The sequence below is a fragment of the Ips typographus genome, linkage group LG12 (genome assembly GCF_016097725.1).
Source record: "Ips typographus isolate SLU linkage group LG12, UJ_Ityp_2.0, whole genome shotgun sequence".
In the NCBI taxonomy this organism is placed as follows: domain Eukaryota; kingdom Metazoa; phylum Arthropoda; class Insecta; order Coleoptera; family Curculionidae; genus Ips; species Ips typographus.
Window position 1 is genome coordinate 9,828,621 of NC_138433.1, and position 16,499 is coordinate 9,845,119.

The window sequence follows — 16,499 nt, forward strand, 5'->3', positions numbered from 1 at the left end:
ACTTTCAGGGCCAGTGTTGCTGACGCGATAGACTTCTGCAATAAAGATTTAAATTTACCTGGTTTTCAAAATAGCGAAGCAACTACAACCTTTTGTAGGCACATTAATAATATTTTTGACGTATTGAATACAAGAAATTTTTTAGGTAAGAATAAGTATAAACGACCGTTAAATAAAAATAGTGCCAATTTCTTAAATTAATTTGTAGACAACACATTTCATTATTTAAGTTGGCTTAAAACTTTAAATGGTGAGAGGTTAATTCAGTCATCTAGAAAAACCGGTTCCTTAGGATTAATAAGTTCTTTAAAAAGTGTACAAAATTTATTTAATGAACTGGTCGTATGCGATAATATATTACAATTTTTACTAACTTACAAATTAAGCCAAGATCATCTAGAAATGTTTTTCTCTGCTGTGCGTTCCAGAGGAGGATTTAATAATAATTCCACAGCATTTCAATTTGAGTCAGCCTACAAAAGACTACTGGTACACTGTGAAATTAAATCGCCTGATTCCGCCAACTGTTTGGCACAAGATGCCACCAGTATACTAAATTTTACAGTAAACTCTCAACAAACAACTACCTCGGACTGTTTTTCTGCATTTGATCATAATACAGATACTGAAGTTGAAGATGATGAGATATATTATAAATATATACAACATTTCAGTAATGTAGTTAATTCTTTATATACTACTAATGTTGTAGAATATATTTCAGGATTTGAAAGTAGAAAAAAAGTACAAAACTTATAAGGCAAATCAACTGTGAAATATGCGCACGCGAGCTTACTACAGATAATATATCTATATCGTCTTTGCTGACGAGAAAAAATAGAGGTCGTTTAACAAAACCATCTAGCAATGTTGTGAAAATTTGCATTGCAAATGAAGGGGTAGTTAAGACAATGCCCAATTTGTATTGTTATGATTTATTATTAAAAATGACATCTCTAGGAAATTTAGACATGTTAAATTTATTTCCATCGTTAAAAGATCACAGTCATGACCAAGACCCGCTATGTGGACATATTTTACAATTGACAAAATTAATTTTAAAAACCTATTTTACGATCAGATTACATCATATTGAAATTTGAGTCAGAAATAAAAGTTAGGCAGCAATATACCAAACTGATCCATTTTCAACATCAGTACAGTACTAATGTCTTTTCTACAGCATACATTAGATTCTTAAGTTGTTTTCACAACATACTAATACTTATAATAGAAACAAAAAGGCCTTTAAAATATAAAATTAGACTATTTAAAAAACGAACTCACCTGCATATATGATCTATAATGTTTGAGCTTTTAATACTTTACTTACTTTACTTTACTCAAAAATGTCGAAAAGTTCATATAGATCTTCATATAGAGAAATGTAGAAAATTCTTTTTACTTACATTCTTATATACAAACAAAATTTTACTAATTCTTAAAATTAGACTAAAATGTTTGATCGAAACTGAAAGTTACCTTATAAATATAAAATTAGAAAAATCCATTGATATCTTTTTATAATTGCATTTGCTAGTAGGCATTCTCTTCATCTCTTATGCACACAACGCATTCTCTTATGCCTACCCTATGTATTCTTTAAAGTATTATTCTTAAGTAACATCAGCAAGTACTTTGCTTCTGCTTTATATTATTGATTAAATAGGCTTTTGTGGTTTGTAGGTATGTATTTATTAGGTATTTGTAAGCTATAAGAATTTAAACTTTTGGGGTTTGGAAATATTTCAATTATTTCTTTCAGTGGTTCATAATAATAAACCAAACCAAGTGAAATACATGAATATCCATGCAATTACTTGCTGGAGGAATTCAATTACCTATAATTAAAGACTTGATAATTTCCAGATTTCAAAAAGCTTCTAAATATACCTAGGAACTTCCTGTCCTTATGTGTTCTAGACTTGGTTCTAGCTTTTACTTTCAACCTCGGTGTTTCGGAATGTACTCACACATAGGATTATTCAAAGTAAGCATCCCTCTAAAAACATTTTATATAAAGACAAAAAAGCGCATTATAAATAATAGTTTTTAGTAGTACTTACCTTTCCTAAAGATATTAATACCATTTAAGTAGTACCTATCTCTATAGGAATAGTTTATGTGTAGTTTATAGTTGAGATTTGTCTGCATATTAGTTTATAAAGATTTAAATATCCAACCACCATAAAAAATTAATAAATAAACTTTGATAAGCAAATAGCCCACAAAATTGCTAATTTTTTGACCGACTGTGAGAAAATAAAGAAAAAATAATGCAAAGTAAAATGGAGGTTATGTTGACATCACGTGATTATTTCATATGTTGTTTCGTACTAGTTTCTGTCTCTCTTACTCCACCCGGCGGCACGCACGCTTAGCATGGGAATTAGACTATAAGGCCGGTCCATATATTTAATACGTCAATGGATTATTGTGGTTTTGATTTTGTTAAATCATCATTACTGCTGATTACAGATTCGGATTTATTAGTGATCTAATTAATCAAAAGTTTGTTAGTTATAAAGCATTTCTATTTGTGCGTTTAGTTGCCAACTGCATTTTGCAAAACAGTCCAAAATTGGAGGTTGTAACTTGTTGGTAAGTATCAAAGAAGAATAAATTATTTACTAAAAGTGTAGAACCAAGTTTTTGCTTTTCATAGAAAAACAAGGAAGACTTTTCCTTTCTACCCGTGCAATAACCCAATAAGCAGTAGGCAGTGAAGAAAAAGAATGTCTAATGGTAGTGGAAGGGATTTTGTTGTCATGTGACCAAGAGGAGGATTCTAGTTAAAAGTCAACCTGCATTGGAGAAGAAACAAAAGTGATAATGGAGACATTATCAACAAATGACTCTGATCAATTGGGACTATTAAATAATGGACAGGATTACATTATTTATACAAGTACCTATGCAATAACTATTATTCAGACTAAAGAAATAATTTTAAACAAAATTGTTTTTAGGAAAATCATCTCTGCTGTGTGGCCTATGTAAGGGTCTAGGCTAGTCGAGCTGATAGTTTTCAACAGGATTTTTTGTAATGGTCACTGTGGATCTGATGTATGTACAGGGTGCTGCATTTTCGATGGTTTTACGGGGTACAGAGAAAACGGTAATAGATAGAAAAAAAGTAGCATACGTGTTCTGATCTCTTTTTCTGAGCTGAGATGACTGGCGAAGAGTGGGCTGCGCAAACTTCTTTTGTTTCAAAGATACGGGGGGCTTTTGAAAATTGGTCATTTTGGAACCTCCTTTGTATTTCATTTGCTATTAAAGTTATCAAAAAAGGAAAAACGGTTTCCGGTAGAAGTTCTGACGTAGAATCCAATGACGTAGTCAGTTTTTTTCTATTACGTTTAGTTTCTGACATATGACAGTAAGTTATATTTTTTTAAATGGAACACCCTATATATTTTTAGGTCTTTTAATTCTGTTGATTTTTACTTGTTCAACGGTATATTAAAACATATTAGTTTGTAAACGCTAATCTTGGTAATTAGAAAAAAAGTGTTTCCTTAACAAAAAAGTGCTAAATAATATGTATAAAAATACTCACAGTCGAAAAAAAATTTGGCTATGTTCATATTAACATGTTACATGTCGTTTATAAACAGTTTTTTCAACTTCCACCTTAAAAATAGTAGAAAATAGAAATGGCTACTTTTCTTATTAAAGTGACGGTAGAACTGTTTGTAACTTAGATTTTTAATAAGATTTATTTAAAATATTTAATTTTCTGATGTGTTAGTTTATATGATTTCCGATTTTGTTTGATATTTTAGAAATTGGCCTTTTTTTAGCTTAGCAAAGGTCTTTTTTTAAAATAACAGGATTAACCTCTACAAACTTATATGTTGTAATACACCGTTGAAAAGGTAAAAATCAACAGAATTAAATGACGTAAAAATATATAGGGTGTTCCATTTAAAAAAATATAACTTACTGTCATATGTCAGAAACTAAACGTAATAGAAAAAAACTGACTACGCCATTGGATTCTACGTCAAAACTTCTACCGGAAACCGTTTTTCCTTTTTTGATAACTTTAATAGCAAATGAAATACAGAGGAGGTTCCAAAATGACCATTTTTGAAACAAAAGAAGTTTGCGCCGCCCACTTTTCGCCAGTCATCTCAGCTCAGAAAAAGAGATCAGAACACGTATGCTACTTTTTTTCTATCTATTACTGTTTTCTCTGTTCCCCGTAAAACCATCGAAAATGCAGCACCCTGTACATATTTATAAAGTGACTATTAGTATAATGATAATGGTGAAATCGAGAGGAGAGAGGAGAGTGAATGTTAATTTTAATAAAACTAGGATAAGATCATACTAGGTCACTAAGGTAAGTTTGTGCTGTGGCTGTGTACTTTTTCCTGGCTTTTCGTGTCATTGAAGAAAATTTGCCATAAAATAATTATCATGAATACAGGAAAGTTCCGATATAAGTCATTTTATATATAATCAATTTTATAGTCCCATCACTGATGCAAATTACAAAAACAAAAAGTTTTTTTTTCCCCAGAATATCCCGAAAGACGTCAACAATGGTTTCAGAAATTAAATTTAGAATTTTCTTCAGAACGTGCATATGTTTGTGAAGATGATTTCAATGACAAAGACTTCACTAGTTCTTTGAAAAAGCGGCTTCAGAAGTATGCCTTACCTACAATAGAAAACTGTTATTTACACACTGACATAAGTTTGCCATCAACATCATTTTCTGTTTGTTCAGATCTTTATACCACACCTGAATCATCAATCATATAAGAGCCTACTGAAATCACTAAACAATGCACTTTGAATCTGACTCAACAAGAAACCTTTGAAATTAATCAGATGAAGTGTGAGAATAAACCAAATACTCCTAAACGACGACGACAATCATTACTATCAAGTATTAACGAAACCAGAGTAAAAAACCTAAGTCCACGAAAAAAATTACTGTACCAATTAAATACAACCCAAAGAAAAGTTATTTCAAAATTAAAAAACTAAGATTAAGGAAGGCAGAAACAAATTCAAATACGCACAGACATTATCAAGAAGCAATTTATTTAGCGATCTTACAGGCACATTAGGTTGTACCGCAGCAGGCTTTTTACAAAGTTCGATTGCTAATATCCAAGTCAAACGGCCCTCCTGGTCATTTTCTGACAAAGTTTTTGCTTTGGCAATCTGTAAACAAGGCTCAAAATGCTATACATTTTTACAGAGATCGTTTTTCTTGCCAGGAAAAAGTACCCTTCAAAAACTGCTCAAGAATGTGTGTCAAAAAGAGTCTCAAAAATGTTGGCTATTGATAGGAACTGCTCTTTAATCTTTGATAAAATATCACTGTCAGAACATCTAACATTTGACAGAGGAAATGACAAAGTGGTTGGATATGTGGATTTGGGACCACTAGGTCGTACAAATGAAATAGCAAACCATGCTTTAGTTTTTATGGTCAACGGCCTCCATAAATCGTAGAAGCAACCAATCGCCTTTTCCTTTGCGAAAGATTGTATTAAATCTTCAGAACTGAAGTCATTAATTGAGTATGTTATAATTAAACTTGAAGAGGCTGGTTTACGAATACTCTGTACTGTTTGTGATCAGGCAGCAACTAATCGTGCTGCCATAACACTGCTTTCAAAGAATATTGTTGAACGTGGACCATACTTTCTAATAAATAATCATTAAGTTTTTACGATCTTTGATCCTCCTCATTTACTAAAATCAACAAGAAATTCTCTTATAAAATATAACATCCAGTATAATATTACAAAAACTGCAAAAATGGAACATATTCGACATTGTTTTCAAATAGACCAAAAGAAGCGTTTTCAGTCATTAAAGCGAATACGAGAAGAATATTTATATCTAAGAAGTAATAGCAGATTAAAAATGAAAGTATCTATTGCATCTCGAACATTAAGCCATTCAGTCGCTGCTACAATAGAAGAGATGGTCTCCAATCCAGCACACAATTATATAATACACAATTGCCTGCCCAAGCGGTAGACACCGCTGAATTTGTACATGATATGGACCAGTTATTCGACACTTTCAATGGCAGGACGGTAAAAGCAGAATCGGGCAAACCATACCGCAGATGCTTATCTGATAAGTCCCCTCATTTTATATTGTGGAAAAAGCTTTTGCCCAAAATTAGTAGTTGGAAATTTCAGTCCCAAGAAGATTACAAAAGTGTTATGCCTTTTAAAAATGGTTGGATAACAACCACTGAAGGCACCCTAGAATTATGGCAGGAATGTAAAAAATTGGGATTTAGATTTCTAAGAACCCGCGCATTAAACCACGATGCATTGAACAACACATTTGCTTCTATTAGACATTTTGGCTCTGAAAACACTAACCCTAGTTGTTATCAATTTATCGCCTGCTTTAAAACATCTTTACTTAATTACACCTGTTGCTAATAGAAACTGTGAAAAGGACGATATCTCAATACTGGATAATATCCAGGATTTTGTTCAGGAACCACTAGATAAGGATTTCATTAACATAGATCTGTTAGAAGAAAACGAGCTTGATGGGGTGACTTTACCTACAATTAAACTCTTAAGAGACATGACAGATCACGAGGCAAATGTGTTATCTTATGTTGCTGGCTTTATAATTAAAAAAGTAAGATCAATTGAGGAATGCGACCAATGTTCTGCCACTTTGCTGTCAGATAGCTACCAGCCACAGCACATTCTCACAATATTTAAAGAGTATACAGGGTACCAACAACGTAGTCTATAATATGTCACTTCAGCAGTAGTCAGTGATCTCGCTAGAAGCTACGATATTATTATTTCATTATTACCTAGTTATGGTCACATTTTACATCTCAGTAGAAAACTAAAACTTATATTAAGCAATCAGTTAGACTTTAGTTGGTTTACTTGTCATCAACATCGAGACATTCTAAAAGGTGAGTTTTCAGATGTGACAATTATCAAAATTTCCAATCTAATAAAAAAAAATGTGACCAATTAAAGATAAAAAAATTCCAACATTTATAAACTTTTTGTCATTGTCTTATCTAGTCAAAAATGTGATATTTATTTTTAATGTTTCATTACTTTATATTGATTAAGAGTTGGTTATACATATGTTGAATTGTTCCTAATTTCAATAAAAAAAAAATATGTTTATGAATTTTGTTACCAGGTAAAAAAATGCTGACATGATCTCACTTGTCTTGTCTAGTCAAATAGCTAGTTATTTTAAATATTTTGTTAATTTAAGCTATTTTAAATTACCTCTTTAGTCTTAATGTTCTGTTTGTTGTTTGAAAAAACTTTTGTAAAGATTTTATTACTTAAGAGAGATTAATTAAGATAGTGTTATGAACTGATCTTATCTGTGATTGGAAGAATAGTTACTTGGTGTCGGTTCAGAATGTAAATTGTTCTGAAATATTTTTGAGTGGCAATCTTTAAGAAACGTTATGGTAAAAAAATTAAAAGTATGTACAAATATTTCATAATTTGCACGATTTAACACACCAAAGGCAAAATCATTATGTTTTGGGGTATTATGTTTCATTTATTTACTTATTTTTAAAAAATTAGAGCACACTCTGTATATGACTTAACAACATGCGTTTATGTTTTTTTATTTAAGCTACTGTCAATTTTATGTCATAATTTGCAAGTGCACTCGCAAATGTTAAAATGTTGTTTTCGATTAAATTCTCTGTTGTCTGTGATGTTTTAATCTCCTTTATTTTTATGTAAATATCTATATTTTTACACATTCAGATCTAATCGAGTATTTACACTTACTACGTTTGACTTAAAAGTTCAACTTGCAAAAGCGAGCCTAAACTTTTATTTAGTAATCAGTTAATAATCAATATTTATTGCTACAAATGCGATTGCATGAAAATTTTCGGGAAGAAAATAGTGGCTGTATTTTATGGTTTTCCATAACAAAAACTATTCTATAATCCTTTATATAATAGAATTAGTATAACCAAGTTTATTAACTTGCAATATTTGTTATTTATGCAAAAATAAAGCCACCACATCGGAATTACAAAAAAAATAAAACCGGTAGACAAAATTTGAAAGTCCCGCTATTATTTTTCCCGCTCTTGCTGAGCTATAGTACGGCCCAGCGGAACCTGGCGCCGCCACCGTCGCGATTAAATATGGTGCCGGTTTTAATACATGGAATCGAGCACTCTCCTATAAGTATTATATCCTCGTTGATTCCACTATTTGACCTGACGCATTCCTGCTCCCAGAATGACGTAAATTTCTACCATTTTGCCAAACAGTCAGTCAGAATTGGGCAATCAGAAATGAAACGTCGTTAAGCCGAAGACAAGTGTGAAAATTTGGTTAAAGTCCAAAAAAAGACCCAAAGGGGTCAAGTTCTAGTTATGTTCAGTAGTGCAAAATAAGTTCTACCAAAATTCTTAAGTGTGCAAGATCTGTGAAACTAAAGTGTTTGGAAAACCCTTCAAAATTCTCGTAAAGAAACCACGTAGCCGCTTGATCTAAAGCCTGTCACTACAACTCAACTCAACATGTCCAGAAGGTACGTTAAAGCCAGAATTGCTAACTAGACCTAAGTCTTTGGAACCGAACCGTATCTAGCTGAGTAATTATCTATGATTTTGGAACCTGAATAAATTTTTGAACCGAGATTGGTGGTTGTGTCATTTAGGGTATAGCGCTTGCCCCTCGAACCCCAAAAATAAGCTTGTAAGACCCAAAAATTGAAATAAGGCATTTTTGGGCCATTACAGAAACATTACTTTTGTTCTCAGATAGAATCTATAGAAAGGGGTAAGTTCGACTAATCAAAATGTCTAAAAATTTAGATTCATTAAGTATTTAATTATTAATTCGATTTATTGTTAAAAAAAAAACATTGCAGCAGCACAAAAATTATTTCTTTACAATCATAGTACTTGATAGGCAGATGTCTCATATAAGTGGTTTCTAGAACTAATATATAAACTCACCACAAACTACTTTATTAAAAAATATTACTAGTATTACTTAACATGCTATTAGACAAGGCTACATACTACGCGTTTTTTTTAACGCGCAACATAGGATTTCACGTGTTAAATTTTTAAGCACATGTGAGACCATGTTATTTTGAAACTACAAGTATAAAACATGACGGGTGGCTATTTCGTACCTTGAAGCTTAAGAAAGTTTACCAATTCGGCCTAAAAAGTGATTAAAAACTTGCAAAAAATCATCTTTTTTTTCAAACGGACGTGAAGTACTCACTTCACGTAGTTTAGCGGCCGTGAAATGCACTTTTACGGCCGGTGTCAATAGAAACGGCCGAAAAAAAAATAGAGGGAAACAGTACATTAACAATCACTATGTCACCGTCTACGCTTATGGTTACGCAACCTTGTTGCCGCAACTATGCAAGGTTGTTGCCGCAACTACGCAAGATTGTTGTCCTCGGCCATAAGACGGCCTCGGACGCCAAACTTTCTTTCGGCCGAAAAAATACCATTTCACGGCCTAGGTATACAAATAACTATTTGTTGAAAATCAAGAAGGAGAGCTGCAACACACGTATCTCAATGAAGATATTATTCTGGAACTATTTAATAATCTGGATATAATTGACAGTATAACAAACAGCTCAGACTTGCCCCACAATGATCAAAACTACCTAAGACAAGCACACACTAATTTACATAAGCTAATAACAAGAATAAAATTTCTGTATAGCACTTTAGAAAAGACCAACATAATTATAAAAAATGAGATACAGAGAAATGATGAGACTGCAGAACATACCAGGAAAACAGGATACTCCGACATACTTAAAACTGTACCTCAAAAAGCAACAGTCAAAGGGACAACAAAAAATAATGACTCAACAATTTCTCAGGACAAAGACAACCTTCCATGGACAACTCCACCTGCTATAAAAAGACATGAAATGAAAATTAAAATGAAAAATATTGATGACCCAAATCATGAAATCATGAATCTGAACTTAAAAACAAGAATATTGGCAAAGGATTCAAAAGCATACAGCAAACTAATGACGAAAGCATTATAGTACAAAGTTTTGATAAAGAGCATCAAAAACAGTTACAAATGGTGCTAAAAGGTAACAAAAACATTAAGTTGAAGGAATTGGGCGAAGAAAAAGTTAGGGATAATTTATATGTGAGGGCAGTGAATGAAAGAAATAGTGAAGTCTGGGAGGAATATAAAAGAATGCGAAATAAAGTAGTTAAGACAGATAAGAACTGAGAAAGAACGACACTTTTTAGAAGTGATTGATAATAACAGAGAAAACTCTAGAGAAATGTGGAAAAATTTAAAACAGCTTCTGCGCGAAAAAAAATGTTTGTCAGCACCAGATGGAATTTGTTTCGAAAATGATACTACTTCTGATGAGGGGCTTATCGCGCATAACTTTAATAAATACTTTGTAAATAGTATCGAGGAAATCGTAAGTCGTATTCCGCAATGTGCTCACCCAGATGAAGCTATTTTTGACATCCCCAAATTGAATACTGAATTCTCAAGATATGACCAACTTACTATGACAAAGTTAAAAGGCATTTTAAAAAATTTGAAAAACGTTGGTGGTGGGTTAAGTGGAGTCTCAAAGAAGGTGTTGCTTGATGTGATGTAGTGGGTAATCGTTTGTTAAATGTAGTCAATGCGTCCCTATGGGCAGTTTCCGGATAAATGGAAAGAATCAATTATCATTCCTGTTGCGAAAATACTCAATACAAAGAATTATAAGGAGTTTAGGCCAATAAATACAGTTGAAATTTATGAAAAAGTCTTGGAAATAACAGTTAAAGAGCAATTATGTAAATATTGTGATGACAATAATATTTTAGTTGTCAATCAATCCGGTTTCCGTGAGGAGCACTCATGTGAAACTGTAATAGTCAATACTTGTGATATTTTTAAAAAGGAGATGGATAGGGGTAATTACGTAATAGCAGTGTTTTTCGATTTTAAAAGGGCTTTTGAAACGGTGGATCGGAATATCTTATTGCAGAAACTGAGCTGTATGGGTCTTAAAGACAATGTTTTGAGTTGGTTTAAGTCATATTTGAGCAACAGGCAACAGAGAGTTAAATTTAAAAATTGTGTTTCAGAGTCTCTGTATGTTGTTCCTGGCATGGTGTTCCTCAGGGTACAGTGTTGGGTCCTCTGTTGTTTTTGTTATATATTAACGATCTTGTGCGTGTCATAGACGGGTGTAGTATAGAGTTGTTTGCGGATGATACTATGATTTACTTAGCTGGGAGAAATCTGGAAGGTATGCAGCAAACTATTAATCGTAATTTGGAAAAAATCTTCGAGTGGCTTTGCATTAACAAATTATGCATAAATACTTCGAAATCCAAGTTCTGCTTATTTATTTGGAAAAAAATACTGCTTGAATAATGTCAATATAGAGGAAATAAATATAGTTATCAATAATGATCAAATTAAGCACGAAAGTTATATAAAATATTTAGGGGTTATTTTGGATGCAAATTTGAATTTCTGTCGGCATGCAGAGTATATTACTAGGAAGTTCTCAAAAAAAGTTAGTTTTATATCCAGAATAGGAGACCAGCTGTCAATGGGAACTAAATTGTTACTGTACAACAGCATAGCTGCACCTCATCTTTCTTTTTGTTCCACATTGTTGTATGGTTTGCCGGCATACAAAATTGACCAAATACAGATAGTCCAAAACAGAGCCATGCGAATTGCTACCATGCTTAATGTCTCAAATATGTTATCTGTGAAAGAAAATATTTTGGTTAGTTCGTATGTGTTTATTTTTAAACTAAAAAACAAGATGCTGCCTTAATATATCTGTGATAGGTTTGTAGCTTTTAAGGATATACAGGACCATGGTACCAGAAACTGTGATGACTTTGTATTACTGGATAAGTGTAATACGAATCTAATGCTTAACTCTGTCTTGCATAGGGGTGTGTATAATAGGCTCATTTCTCAATTTTTTTTTATTATGGATTCCGAAAGACCACACTGTTTTAAGAGTGTATGCAAAATTTTAGAAATTTCTGATGCTATTTTACTTGTTAAAAAAAATCATGAAAGCCCGCGCTGTGCTGCAAGCGATCGTGTCAGACGTGACGTCATCGGCCCCGATCCACCAAGCCAAGCTCGGACCCGGACGTCGCGTCGCCTTGGCCGTGCGCATTTCTAGTTTCAACAGGAATTTGTTTGATTGTTTGTACTGTTTGACGTGTTTGTTTTACTTCTCAAACCAAAGTATATTCCTGTATTTTTACTGAAATTTGATAATGGATGATAAAAAAAGAAATAATAATTATAAGTACTGTGTTGTGCCGGAGTGTAAAAACACTTCTCTTACTGCATCGGATAAAGTTTTTATAACTTTACCCAAAGATGAGAAGGCACGAAAACTATGGCAACAGTCTATGAGGAGGACAGACTTTTTGTCTAGCAAATCAAGAAAATATTGTTGTGAAGATCATTTTAACGTAAGATTTTTTTTCAATGATTTAAGAGGTATTTGTGTGTCGTTTAATACAAGCAAAAAAACCCGTTTATTTTAAATAAGAGCGTTTTAGCTTTTAGCAATAAAATTTTGACATTATGTAAGTTTTTTGGACTCTCTAGAACTTCAGTAGGTACCTATCTAATCAATGTTTTATTGTTTTTAGTTAGAAGAAGATATGGAAAACTGCATGTATTTTAAATTAATGAAAAATGTTGCAGTAAAACTAAAACCTGGAGTAATCCCACATATATTTGACTGTCAAAAGCAAAGAAAATCTATGCATAGCCAAGCTCCCAGAAATGCATTTTTAAAAATGGAACGTCTTCGAGAACTTGAACCTTCAACAAGTGCAAAAAGAGTTTGCTCTGAAAAAATTACTGCTACAGATATTCAAGAACATTCTGAAGAAAGTGAATTTTGCCGTGTTGCTAAAGCTGACAAGCGTACCCAAGTTAACTTAAAAGTAAAAACCACTTCCAAAGCGATCCAATGTAGTATACTGAAGAAGCCAAAACAACCTAAATTACAAATGCCAGACAAACTAGACATAAGCAATTCGTCTAAAAGTTCTTCTAGATCTTCTGCGTCGTTCAAAATAAGTATAAGTAGTCATAGTGATGTTGAGCGTATAAACAGTGACACTTGGAATTTTAAGGAAAATGTAGAGCAGCGAACAATTTATGTGATTGAAAAAAATCCAAAACTATATATTGGAGTGCCCATTGAATCAATGTTTATAATTGACCAGATCTCTACAATGTGCCAACTTACAAAAAGTGAACTTTACGTTACTCTGAAAAAAAATAGACTCAATCTTCCTTATAAAATATTAGCAGATGATTTCTGTTTGTCTACTTCAACTGTATGTGCAATAATTAAAAAATCTTTGCCAAAATTAGTTACCTACCTTAAACCGTTTATTCAGTGGAAGTCATTATCCGAAATTCAAAAATGTCTACCGATACCATTTCGAATGAGATATAAAAATGTTCAGTGTATAATAGACTGCTTTGAAATAGCTATCCAAAAACCACAAAATCCTGTATAGCAATCTTTTTCATGGTCAGAATACAAAAAATGCAACACTATGAAATATTTGATAAGTTGTACTCCTGATGGGCTAATTTCTTATGTATCGGATGGATTTGGAGGAAGAATTACAGACAAAAAGATAGTAGAAGAGTCAGGATTTTTAAAAAACTTGGAAATTGGCGCCCATATAATGGCTGATCGTGGATTTAAACATATAGACGAATTTTTAGCAGCTGGAAATAACGTTTTGGTTAGGCCTCCGTCTGTGTCATCAACTGTAAAAAGTTCTAAGCAAAAAGTAAAAGAAGCTAAAAGAATTGCGAGTTTAAGAATACACATTGAAAGAGTAATTTCAAGAATAAGGGAATATGCAATTCTTCAACCTCATGCTCAAGTCCATAGAAGCCTAAATAAGTATTTGGACTATATTGTGTTAATAGCTTGTGATTTAATTAATTTGCAAAACTATTTGATAAAATAAAATTACAATATTGTATTTTTTTACTCCAAACTATATATTACAATCGGCAATCTTTTAAAAATTAAATTTTTCTGTAGGTTATCAAATTTTATTAAATACTGCTTGAGACCAAAACGTTGTTATTTCGTTTAACATTTTTATGACGAAATCAGTGTCATATTCATAATATTTATATATGATTTTCTTGCTTGTCTCAAAATCAGGTTTTGCGATTACGTATACACTCTTGTATCTCTTTGTTAAATGCATCTGCAACTGAATTTGATACAAGTACTTCAGTTTAATGTCTCCATTACTATCAATAAAATTAGAAATAGTTCCATCAGAAAACGGACATTTAATTTCAACAACCATTTCCTCATTAATAGCGTCTGGACTAGCTCCTAAGATTGGATAATCACTTGAAAGAAATAGACCAGCTTTGTAAAATTTTTTGCTTGTTTTTTTTGCCAGTTCATTCAACACTGCTTCCTCTAAATACAAGCCTCGTTTCATAGCTTCTGTTTGAAAAATCTTAGCACCCAAAATGTTTTCCACCAATACTCCGTCGAAAGTACCGCATTTCGCGGCATCGTATGCTTTTGATGCTGTAACACGGCCGTACCTCATCTCCGACCTTAAAGTATACGTGGATTGATTTCTGGTATTTTTTTCTATATTTCCAATAATTTTTTCTTGCATTTGCCGTTTGCAAAATTTAATAAAATTATCCGCACCATGTTCAATATTTTCGGATAGGAAATGTAGTTTTAATGTGTGTAAAGAAATAGAATGATCATTTTCATTTAGGTGGTACCTCATAGTGCTATTTTCGACTTTACGTTTTTTTGCTTCAATAATATAGGATTTTAAAAGTCTATCGTCACAAATTACAGTCGTGGTTGCACCAAAGTCTTTACTGGTTATATATTTCTTTGTAGCCGTAGCACCGGATAAAACAGATCTTTTCCAATAACAAATCTTCTCAGTAGGAGAAGGTTCTTCGCTGCGGCGGTGAATCCACATTAAAAAGGCCACTGCGTGCTTACAACCACCTTCCGAAGCTGGACAGTCGTTACACTGTACCTCAACTACCTTTTTTTCTCCTTCATTTATTACGCAATGTAGCCGATAGCATTTTGACTTAATTTTATGCTCCGGAGTTATTTTGGCTTGTAAATAGCAAAGACTACTTTCTCGCTTCAGCTGAACATATCCTATGGCATTGTCTCCATAATCCTGACGGGCCGACCTTCAATAATTTACATATTTTTTCATCTAATATACCATGTAAATGACTGTTACTACTTACTGTCGCATTTTGACACCTCTCATTTCGGCACTAATAAAGTCTCGGTTTGAATTAAAATAGTCCATTATCATAATAACATTTACCTCTGGCATATTCGATGAATCAGCTTTAATGTAACCACTATCACACATTATTAATTCGAAGTAATGTATAACTGTTAATAGGAAACAAAAATCTGATGAATTTAACGAACACAAAAAAACGTATAATATTGAAAAGTATGATTATCTGCATCTAGTGTCAGAGCGTGTTTAAACGTATTCTGCAGTAGTGGCAGTGCTGCTGCCTACTGTTGCTCGCGACGGGGCCGATGACGTCACGTCTGTTATTCCAGCGCGAGGAAGTGTGGAGATTTCTGATGACAATATCTTCGACAATTCTTGTCCGATTGACCCAATTTTTTTTAGGTGTTTTAAGTAACATGTTTTTTTATTGAAACCGTAAAAAAAACTTATTTAAAAAATATTACTAAACGACCCTATTTTAACATGTTGCCAAAGATTGTCAAGGACTGCAGGGACCTGAATGTTTTTAAAAAGTTAGTTAAAGCGCATGTAAGGTCTTTGTAATTAGTGTTAGTTTACTAGTTTTGTTTTCATATACAGTTTTATAAATGTAACTTTAAATTTTTACAATATTTTGTTTTAAATAGTTTTAGTGTTTTTAGTCTGTTATTTTAAGTTTTGCAGTTTTTATTTTCTCACCTACTTATACCATATGTTTCTTATGTAGCCATGTGCTAAATAAAGATTATTATTATTATTATTATTAAAAACCGATGTTCATGTTAACAGAAATTGAAAAAAGTTTTTCACAAGAAGAGTATCTAGAGGAGCTGCAAAATCTTTACAGTAAAATTACAAACAATCTTGGGCAAAGCGCAACAAATAAAATTGAAATTGTAGCAAAAAAGCAATGCCGCAATCCGTGCAAGGAGAATTGGATTCTTCAGACAACCCCTCAGGTAGTTAAATGGTTCCTGAAAAAGGGCAGTGTTTTTCGATTTGGTAAGAGTATACGTACGTCTTAAATGCAGTGGATTTGGTCACATAGCCAAATATTGCTCTGAAAATGAACGCGGTCATAAATACGGGGGAGAACATCATGCTAAAGATTGCAAAGTTGAACATCTTAAGTGTCCAAACTCTATCAAGGTTAAATCTGAAGAAGCTCACTAGGTTTAAAGCAAATATT

At 32.6% G+C, this 16,499-nt stretch overlaps 3 long non-coding RNA genes and 1 pseudogene across 3 annotated transcripts in view; 2 read left to right on the forward strand and 2 right to left on the reverse strand.

Annotated features, from left to right (window-relative positions):
• LOC145736284 (uncharacterized) overlaps positions 1-16,499 on the forward strand; it is a 96,525-nt gene that overhangs the window by 66,906 nt on the left and 13,120 nt on the right. The gene's annotated exons all lie outside the window — the stretch shown is intronic.
• The window catches only part of LOC145736283 (uncharacterized), a 75,262-nt gene that overhangs the window by 39,909 nt on the left and 18,854 nt on the right, over positions 1-16,499 (reverse strand). The window lies entirely within an intron of this gene.
• On the reverse strand, positions 794-2,240 carry LOC145736617 (uncharacterized). The gene is made up of 3 exons (XR_014180051.1): positions 2,067-2,240; positions 1,894-2,002; positions 794-1,841 (listed from the first exon to the last, which is right to left on the reverse strand). It is a non-coding gene; the product is annotated as an uncharacterized LOC145736617 (long non-coding RNA).
• On the forward strand, positions 12,842-14,014 carry LOC145736139 (uncharacterized; annotated as a pseudogene).